The following is an 11,280-nucleotide window of genomic DNA, read 5'->3' as shown; positions in this document are numbered from 1 at the left end:
CTATCCAAGGCAAGCAGACATGGCACTTGGCAATCCCTGAAAATAAGATGCCAAAGCCAATGTGCACTGTTTCCAAACAGGACCTATTCTCAACCTTCCCCAATTTTGCAAATGGGACAGTTCAGAATGTGTAAGAAGGGGAACAAGGAGGAGAACAGCATGTGCTGGCTGATGGGCTGGATGGAAACCAACCCTCCAAGCCTTCAGGTGTGATGTTGGAAAAGAGGTGGCAGGAGAGCTCCATATATGCAGCTGGCTGCTTTAACACCAAGTTGATTTTTTTTTATGATGAATGTGTGGGTAATGTGAGGTGTCCAACCACCTCATGGAAGTTAGGATTAACCATTTTGAAGAGGCCCAGAAAAGGCTTATACATCACTTACAGCTAACATGAGGCTAATACTGCTGATGAGGTGCTGTTTAAATAGTTTACAAGACCTATACTCTGCCTGAAGTTACCACAAAGAGCTAAGAATTATCATTTCTTTCGTTTCCCTGCCTGTGTGATGATACGGAGCTACGCGACAGGACTCCTGCCTTAAGGAGATGATATATAAGGTCTCATAACTTCAGATAAGTTATTTCTGGTTTACTCCAGTGCCACAGCAAAAGCAGACACAGACATATTCTGTCGTATAATCCAGATTTCCTGCTAAGTCTCTCTATATTGACATGACTGAAAAACCCAAACCAACTAACACTGCTTCAGGAGCCTCAAAATCATGTTTGTTTGTTTTATCTCACACCTAGTGGAAGTAACAGCCTGAAGATTACGTTGTAACCAGATTACTAGAAGATTTATTATTAATTACCGCATAAAGAGAGAGCGGCGTGTGTGGTGCTGAGTAAAGCACAGCAGGGAGAGGTAATCCCTGCCTGAAGTATCTCGCAGTATAAATACATCAGCAGTATAACTGGCATAGGGACCCAGCAAAGAAAGCTTCTGGTTTAGAGATTACATTTATCTGCATCTTGGGAGACTGACTTCATTTTAGCTGATGTGATTTGACACTGGTGTCCTCCTTGGAATTAGTGAGTCATTATTTATGATCTGTATATACATATAAAATGAACAACCCCCCACCCCCAGCAGAAGGGGGTCCCCCAGCAGAGCCCCGGTGCTCTGCATCCATCCACAGCTGTGATAAAGGACATCCCTTCCCTTATCAGGCAGGGAGGTCCTGAGATGTGCTGCTGCTCCTGTGTCTGACCTAAAGCCTTCCCTGGACACGCAGCTCAGAACTGAGCAGCAGGCAAGCCTGGAGGCAAAGCCATGGCCAAGCTGACCCAGAAAAAATTACTGGGTTCTGGCCCTGCTTCTTTGTGCATCAGCAGCTCAGCACTCTACCATTCTGCTTCAGAAAACCCTGGGGAAAAAACCCACATGTTACCTTTCGAGCACCAGGTAAGGGAACTGCTGGAGGACAGTGGAATGAAATCAGCAATTAAAGGGTCTTGTCTGCATCTCTCCTGAAACATTAACAGTCTGACTAAAACAACTCACTTGGATTTTAGTGCTGCAATGATCAAGGCTTTTCAGGAACCACCCAGGTTGGGTGAGAGGGCTGTGTTTATTCATATACGGTGATTTATGTGCTAAATTGTGCATGGGGAACAAGCTGTGCAAGCTAAAGGTCCAATAAAGCCACAGGCTTACTCTAATGCTGGCAACGTACACACGACACAGTACCTGAAAAACACAGAACATCGTGGTTCAGGGGCTGATGAACCTACAGAACTGCCTTGTATTGGTCGCTGTTCATCCAGCAGATTTGTACTGTGTGCACTGGTGGAAAAGATCAGTGCACAATTTTAAAATTGCAGTGTTATTGCTGTGGAATAACATACGATGGAACAGCACAGGTAAAAAGTAACCCAGTGCCATGCATCCACAGAGACGTGCCAGCTCCTGAAGGCTTCTCGGTAGCGCAGCCTCCTGCAAGTAATCTGTTGGTTCCTATGATGTATTTTTTGGACACAGAGCTCCCTGTGGTTTTTTTATAGATTTGAGTAATTGTGTACAGCTCTTTGGAAAGATGTCCTTAACAGCATGACTAAGCAAGGCATCATCTAAAAAATGCAAACAAGAGAAACAAGCACTTCAGACAAACACTTGCCAACTCTAACTTAATTGTTTTCCAAGGAACTACAGCAAGGATTAATTTTTTTGTTTATGTTTAAAGCCTTAACACATCCGGAAAACATCAGCAGGTTACCCAGCAAGGTTGCAGAGTCTCCATTTTTTGAAGAAACTGAAAATCCAGCTGGGGAAGATCCTGAGCAACCTGCTCTAGTTGACCCTGCTCTAAACAGGGGATTGGACAAGTCAAACTCCAGAGGTGTCATCCAACCTCTGCCACTCTGCGGACATTCCCTGCTCAGAGATGCAATAGAAAATTTATATATTATCTATATATTTAAATTAGGAAACTGCATTTGCTCTACTGATATTTTACTTCCAAATATTGAGATATATAATATGCATTGCTTTAGAAATGAGAATTACACAATGCTTTGTACTAGCTAAGAACTGAAATACAAAATTCATCTCAGGAGGGAAATCCTGTGCTGCATATTCAGAGTCCAGGAGACGTTGCTGTTAATAGGAAAGGCAGTTTTGTTCTGAACAAGCCCACAAAACACAAAGCTGGGTTTCCCTGGCGATCCTAGATGATTCTGATACCTCAGGTTTACCTCCAGCAAACCACTGGAGCTGGAGCTCAATTTTGGGTATTTAAGGAGTTGTACTGAAGACAATGCTAGACTGCGTAAGCATTTTCAAGGGTATATATTACAGTCTTGCTTTGCTCAGTGCAGCTCTGCTGAGGATATAGGTTCAAGATCAGGTCATCTGATAACTGTGCACATTGACAGCAATGCTGACCCCTGTCCGTGTCAGCCCCCATCAGATCTTCGCTGCCTCTAACCCCAACCTTAGCAGTACTCTCCTGTCTCAACCCATCATGGCAGCAATGGACAGAAGAAGAAATTAAATCAGTCTTCTTGACAACACGCTCATCCTATTTCTAGGTGATTAATAGGAATAGAATAAGATGTGAATATGTTGTCCCCTATTCCCAAAACCCAAGTCTGGCCCTATTTCTTACCCCTACTCTAGCTGTATGCCATATTCTAGTGAGTATTGCCCAGAAGTATTTTACCCTTTTTCTGTTTCTTCAGGTCTAAGACGATACAGGAAAAAACTGAGCTCTTGAGATATGACATCAACATTTCAGCTTGACCCAAAGCCATTAGACCTTTATCTGTCCCGGAAGAAACTGAAGACATTCACCTGTAACAGCCTCAATCTGCATTTAAGATACTTTAACAATCCACTCTGAAAAGTATGGCTGTGAATGAACATGAATTATGTCGACCGAGATCTTGGTATTTAAAATATCACATCAGCAGTTCCCTTCCCTTACAGAATCAGTAGATTCATTATAGGTTTTTTATGTCCTTTTTAAATGGCTGGAATTAGTCACGGATGTAGGCAGGATACCAGACTTCCTGGGTTTATGTTCTCATTAGGAATAGTCAATCCTGAGCATCCCAACGGGACAGTGATCCGCGTGACAAGCAGCATGCTAAGTGCAGTACCACTTCCTAAGGACCTCATCAAGATTGTTTCAATCCTTCTGCTTTTCCCACATCCCCAATTCCTTCTTTCAGCCTACATCTTTCCCTTTACTGGCAGAGTCATAAAACCACATCATCAAACAAAGCTCAGCTTGGTGCTGCTGAGATTCATTAGTGCCCGTTTAGAATCCAGAGGGTGGGCAAGTTACAGGCACAAGATGAAGACCTTAAATCTTAACAAATGAAAATCAGACACAACAGAGAAAAAAAAAAAATCAAGGTGAAAAGGCAGCTGTGAACTCTTCTCAAGATCCTGTCCCTCCCCAAACACATGACCAGCAGTGGTTGAAATGAGTTTTGAAATGTTTCCCCTTGGACCTGAATGCTCCCTTAGCTGCTTTTAATTATTACAGTTAAATGCAGAAAAGTTTTAACTGTAAGCTTTAAACATCCTTTTAAAGATAACTTGAGGGAGTTGAGATCAGGAAAAGAAAGAATTAAATAAGCTTTCTGTCTTTTCCAATCTGCGTTGCTTTTCCACCCAGTGCCCTGGCCTTTTATCCTCTGTGTCTTTTCAAGAAGGTTCATTAACAAGCATCTTCAGAAAGAATAAGAAAAAAGGACAGAGCATACGACTGTCAGAACGAAATGCGTGTCTACAGCTGGCCCAGGCATTCAGGAGAAGAGGAATTCTGGCAAGGTTGGGATTTGTATGTTGCTCATGAAGGGTAATTATTTTGAAAGTGTTTTATTTGTTTTTAATTCAAGAACCAACATGGAGACTTACTCAGGATATTCTCTGAGATAACTCTGAAAGGACATTGCAAATCCGTGCTGGCACTTGCCTTCCTGATGAGAAGGTTGATACACAATCACATCAAGGATTGAGTCAGGCCCTGGTTTCTGCAAACCCTGGGAGATCCACGAGGAACTCCAACCACAGGCTGCACTGACAGTTGGTCAAAATAAACGGTGCAGCTACACCTAAACATCTGTACAGGGCTACGAACAGAGTAAAGGATCTTGGTTTCAGCTTGCCGTAGTCAGTGAATCAATCTTTTATTTTTCTTACTTTGCATCTTTTCTGAAGTTAAAGTTAAAAAAGGAGGAAAGAAAAAAAAAGAAAAAATAAGCTCTCCACCTCTGTGTACCAAGCAGTGACAGCTAGATCTCAGCCCGAGTTCTTCTGTGTGTCCTTCTCCTTGGGCATTTCCAGTATTCTCATTCTGTTGCTTCATTTTTACGTGGCAGGCTTTCTGAGGTGAGCTTTATGGACAGCCACTATTCCCTCCTCTAACTTTTTCAGAGCATACACCAGGAGAAGCTAAAAGGAGCCTTATAATTTCCCAGGCTGGCAGCGTTCCACTGCTTTATCTTTCAACAAACCTAATAAGCCAGGAGTGAAAGCAGCACTGTGATGGGCAGGAGAGGAGAGACACAGAACAAATTAGAAAGCAACAAAAAAAATCTATATGGACAATATACATGGCCACATATGAAAAAAATTAATATATTATCAGCTGAAAAAAGACTTTCATGCTGTAATTTTCATTCTTTTTGCCAAAGGCATAGTCACAGAGCAGAAACACTCACGTCCGTCTCCAAACCCTGTTAGATGGCAGTCAGCATACACCATTGAGTCATGAAGGAGTAAGAATACAATGGAAGAGTTAACCAAAATAATAAAAATTTTAACTGACTTTTTTGTTGGTAGCTGCAGCTAGATTCAAAACTATAGCATCCACTGACTACTGCAAAAAATATAGGCCTATGTATTGTTCTGGGAGAAGAAATATATTAGCAGGCTTACTGTTTAGTATTTGGATAACCATTCTGCTACCCATTAGTGAAATCATAAATATTTAGAAGACATTATGCTATTATGTGTGCAGGGGACATAAACATCCTAAAGATTCCAGCTTGCACTGCCATCATTAGGACAGTAATATTTTTACCAAAACCAATCGTGTTTTCACCTAAATAGTTAAGAAAGCAGCAGTATGATATCTGCTTACACTTCCAATTAGGGAGGAAGTAGACATGATGCAGAAAATCTTATTTGGATCATACTCTGCCTGACCTTTTAAGGTTGCCTGCATTCTTATTTACTGCTTCTTGGATTTGCACAAATTAATGTATTTATCTTTGCTAGAAAGATAAACAAAACCAAATGCATAAATACAGATTTATTTTCCCTGACTTTATCCAAAAGTGAAACATCTACTGTTTCGCTCATACCACTTAATGCCCTTCTATCAAATGTATTTTCAGGAGGAAACACACACAAATAAATAAACTACAGTCCCTTGGGCCCCTGTGTGGATCCCAACTTGGGACAAAAACTTGCTGCACTGAGCAATTTAGGAATCTGAGCACTGATAAAACCAGCTCATGGTCCTCAAAAATGTATCTACTTAAGCAAGATTACAAAAGGGGCAGATAACTAGATTGAAGAAGTCTAAGTTAAAATTCTCAGTACAACGATCGGCAGTCATTCATGACCTCTCTCGCTGCATCAAATCCTAGTTTCCTTTCAGTGTACTCCACTCCTTTCACTCGCCCCAGTCTCGTTAATTACTGAGCTCTTCTAGGCTGCAGCCCTCAGGAATTTCTAACATATTATCTGGCATTGTGTGTTATCAGGACGCTGACTTCGGTGGGAATTTTCAGATGTGACTGTCACAAAACTACAGAAATAGGTAACTAAGTGTTGAACCACAGGATAGAAAATTTAGAAAATGAAATTTTGTAGGGTCTCTAACAGTGCACCGCTTGCTGCTTTCAGAGCATCTGGAAGTCTGGGAGGGGGGCATCCTTTCCTACGAAACAACGTCCCAGAGCAGAAGGGGCAAAGTACCTCTGCTCCCTCCTCACAATACTGAGTGACATTCATTCCAGCTGAGCCTTTGGATCCTCAAATGTTGACTGTATCCCTAAGAACCATCTCTGAAAATGGGTCAAACATCTTGTCATGTTCTCTTGGTGCATTTTCCAGGGTGGTTTGTGGGGTTTTTTTGTTTGGTTTAGGTTTTTTTTGAGGGGTAGGAAAGCATTGCTAATAGAATGAACTATTCAATAGTAGACTTTTTAAACTTGCAAATGAATTTATTTTTGACAGAAATGAACCTATCTCTGCTGGTAGCCGTAGTTACATGCTAGGAACCACTTACATTAGCCAAAACCAAGGAAAATGACACCTTTCCATTCCAATGGAAATAGGATTTATGCTGTCTCTTCTGCAAAAGACTTTTTTTCCCAGTGCTATATGTGCACTAGGCTGTATTTTCTAGGTGGTGGAAAGGGTACCAAAGATGACCCAGTGTAATAACTTTTCCAGATTTAACTGCCAGAGAAATGCATTCTCAGCTAGGATCTCTCAGACTGACTCCATCCAACTTTCACGCCTCTCCACGTGCTTGCACCAAAATTGAGTCTGTTCTCTGCCATCCCATAACAGCTCATCTACTCAGAATTTATAAGCAGGAATAAAACAGTCTTGTCTACGTCAGTGGCATCCTTCATTACTGCCAGTGGCTCCTATGTCCCAGATAACGCACATTTAATAGGTATTAAACACTTGAAAAAAAGAGAGCAGAGAAACTTAATTAAATCTACCTAACACAGTAGGGTGCCTGCTGTGTTTTAAGTTTCTAAGGTGCTGCTGAAATGATAACTACATAAAGCCAGGGGAAAGAACTTAGGTAGGAAGGAACAAAAAGAGATGTACAGAGGCAGGAAATAATGTGCTTAATTAATAATGCAATCACATGGTGAAATAGTGATGTTACCATAGACGCTGGAAGGATGGCAATGCCCTTACTGACAGACACTTGTCTCCCATCATTTGTCCAATTGCTTCCTTTGCAATAGGCAATTGCTCCGAGACATCACCTGCAATACCCATGACGGAGGGGTCCACAGGTCAATTCAGAACTTCAGCGAAAACCTGAGTCTTGTTCCCAGTGAGGCTTGTAATGGGTACTCAGGAACAGACCAGAAATCAGACGGAGCTACAAGGACACAGACACATCCATGCCCCGTGTTCTACCATGGGAACTCAATAAAACCAAACGAAGTGTGTCTGTCACTGATGTGGAGAAGTAAACCATGTAATTACATGGTATGATCCTTGAAGAAACTACACCTTTGTGGCTGTTTAAAGTGAAGACACATTTCTGAGATGCACTACAGGCAGTCAAAAATCCCAGATGCTATTAGTTTCCACCACTGAAGGGCAGGCATTGCCGTGGTGCCTGAACGGTAAATTAGACATGTATATGGATTTTCAAGTTACTGAAAAGTCAAATCTCAAGATCGTCAAGACAAAACCTAATCCACCTTTGAATCTTATTTTTTTAAAAAATGAGTAAAATCTGAATACTGAGGATGAACTCTGAGCTTTAAGACGTGCAAAAGGAAAAGGTTTTCCTAGCTCTCCCAGCATTTGCTCTCAATGACATCTATGAACTCCTAATCAGCTGGCTTAGCACTGATACAAGTTCGGGGCCTGATTTCCTCTATGGCAAATTAGAGAATAGCAAATTTATGTTTTCTTTGCAAATGTAAAGAACCATCACAGACTGAAGAAGCAGGACACCCAGACTTCACAACAGAGGCTCTATCTATGGCAGTCCCAGCGCTATGCAGGGCTCACAATGCACCTTCTTCCTCCAGACTTACAGCAGTCACACATCCCAGACCACATACTTGCTGCCTGAACACAGTGCATTAGTTAAACAAAAATTGCCTAATATATTTTTTTTTCTTCACTATTTAAAAATAGGAATGAGATTTGTGAAGTACATTTTCAGATGGGAACATTTGGAAACCTACCCATGTAGAGAAAATAGGCACTAACTGGCTGCAGGCAAAGATGCGGGAGCTTCCTCCCAAAATACAAACACTGTCTAATGTGGCCAATTAGTTTCAGTTTGTTGTTTTGTAGCAAAGTACACTTACAGATGGGAGCGTGTATCTGGTACTCCGGCTAGCGGGACTAAATCTGTGCCAGCGTTTGGATCTACAGTTACAATTCTTTTTTGTGTGCCTGTTTTACAGTTCTCCTTTGTGTCTCTGCTTTCTTTTTGGCCTTTTTTGATTTAAAGGATTGTAAAAACTCTACTGTTGTCCTGTTTGTTTACTCACATGGCATTGGAGAAGTACAGTGAGTTAGCAGAAAAAAATCGGTCTCTGATACATCAGTTGATAATTGATTTAAAATATTGTTAAATAATTCATTATATAAACAATATTCACACATGCATAGCTGGAGTAGTAGAAAATTTAACCTTGAAAACTATTCAAAACCAGCTTTCAGAAGTCACAGCACTTATTACACACAATTGATTGGGGTTTTCAAACACTATATTTTTAACAACTTCTCAGCCACAAGTTTTTCCTAGCACTACTACTATGCTCTCTTAGTCACCACATATTCCAAATACTAAAACAGATATTTTCTTCTGAACTGATAAGTGGTTGCTTTATATATTACTCTGAATAGGTAGAGAGAGGCACCTCTTCCCAATGACTCATGCTTTAATGGAAAGTATGATTAGTCACAAAAAGCTATTAAAACTCACGAGAAGCATAGCATAAGTAAACTCAGTAAAGTTAATCAAACCATGACATCGGGTTTATACACTGAAATCCAGAATAATCTGATTTTTGTACATTTACACTTGGTTTTCATAGCACAAAAATGATTAAAGTATTGTCCCATCTTTTTTTCTCAGGGAGATTATAAAATCCTAAAATATCAAGATTATAACAGGCAACAACAACAAAAAAATCCAATTAGTTTTCTGGAACAAAGGAGCTTTCTACAAAATTGAAAAATTCTGCAGGATATATCAATTGTGACAAATTTCATTTCAAGACAAAGCAATAAGACTGAAACATTTTGATTGTAAGAGTGAAATAAGTCCTCTGTGTTTCTAAATGACATCTCCATTTGTTTTTATACTATTTATTGTAGATCTTAATGGGAAAGAAAAAGGAGATGTTTCATTCTGAAGCAATGTTTTTCAAAAGTGGCATTTTCTGAGGTCTGTGATTTTGAGTGATGCTGACCAATATTCTGGCATGTCCTACTGCTCCTCTGCCTGAATCCATCCATCGTCTCCTTTTTTGTAAACTTTCTTGTAGGCTTCTGGGTACAGAAAAAGTACTCTTTTTTTCTTGTGCAGAGCCACATATAACGTCTTTGACGAATAGCTAGAGATGAGTAATGAGTAACTGTCCCTGCACAAATAATCAAGTACACATTGACTTTGTAAACTTTGTAAATCCTGGCAAACAGGTCTTCTAAGGAACCTGTACATATAGTACATTTTGATGATATAAATATCAACTTAAAGTCCAAAAGCGAGTGCAAAATTCTCATTTAGGTGTACGTCACAAGGAGTATTACAGCACCCAAAGTGGGAGGTTAGGTTTCAGAAAAATCCCTCATTGTTTTCCTGTTGACTGGCTTTCTGCAAGAATGATTTCAGAATACGCTGGGTTTCAAAGGGCCAGGCAACTTCTCTTGAGAAACCTATGTCTCTGCTGTTCTATTTTCATTTTTGGACACTTTTTTTCCCCTCAGGTAGGAATCTCATCCATTTAACCCATCTAATGGGATGTGTTAATTAATGTTAATTAATGTATTCTTTGGAGTGCCAGTCTTGCAAGATGGCTTTTCTCTCTTTTTTTTTTTTTTTTGGTTGGTTGGTTTTTTGTTGTTGTTGCTGTGAAATTCATTCTGTTTTCCTCTGTCAAAGCCACACCACTATCTTAATGGGGTTTTAGAATGAACAGTGTTCATAAGCATCAAGCAGATTTGCACAAAAGGGAATATATGCCTCTTCCTTGTCAACCCCTTGAAGTGTGCTGCTTCAGTATCTTAAAGGATAAGAGAAAGGAAAAGAAAGCCACCACTGCTGTGAACTTTGATGATACCCGTTTGGTACCACAACTTCTCTCAACTTGGCTGGGCTTATGAAGCTGCACCTTTTTAGAGAAGTTTTTCATACAGAAAAGCATAGATCTGCATAGAGTTTCACTGCAACTGTTAGAGAAAGTTTTAGCTTGTCCTTATCAGATGTAATCCCAGATGAGAAAACAAAGTGGTACATTAAAAAGAATCTGATAAAATATTCCCCATGTCACGAAGGCAGCAGCAGTATGCAATTGCTGGCTTCTGTTTCAAAAGCACGCCATGAGCACGCTTATCAAAGCAGCCTGTTTGAGGACTGGGGAAGATTATTCTGTGAGCGTTTCAGGTGGCCCACTCCTGCAGTGCTAGAGGAATTGCAGAAATTCCAGCCAGTGTATTCAGAGATGCCCTGCAGAAGGGAGAGTCACTACAGAAAAACTACAGAGAGATGATCTAATATAATTAGTTCATCCACCTAAAATTACTTTAATTTTTATAAAATATGGTTCCAAATTCACTAGGAGGTTTTTTTGTGAAAGCCCCAGCTGTTATCCAGCTGTTATCCCCTCACCACTGCTCACACCTGTCTCACAAGTCCCTGTCTGCAGCCCAGGGAACACCCAGTCTCTTAGGAGCCTGCCAGAGTTAATAGCCTGGAAAACTCAAAAACATAATTATGGACACAAACTGGTCACAAACACTATCCATTATCCACACCCGGTATGCAACAATATTCTGTCAAATTCAGCTTTACTGTGGGCATTTAATAAACAACTCTACAT

This window comes from Pterocles gutturalis, unplaced genomic scaffold (genome assembly GCF_000699245.1).
Source record: "Pterocles gutturalis isolate BGI_N339 unplaced genomic scaffold, ASM69924v1 scaffold3034, whole genome shotgun sequence".
NCBI classification, from domain to species: domain Eukaryota; kingdom Metazoa; phylum Chordata; class Aves; order Pterocliformes; family Pteroclidae; genus Pterocles; species Pterocles gutturalis.
The sequence above is the reverse complement of the archived record's forward strand: the minus strand, read 5'-3'. Positions refer to the sequence as shown.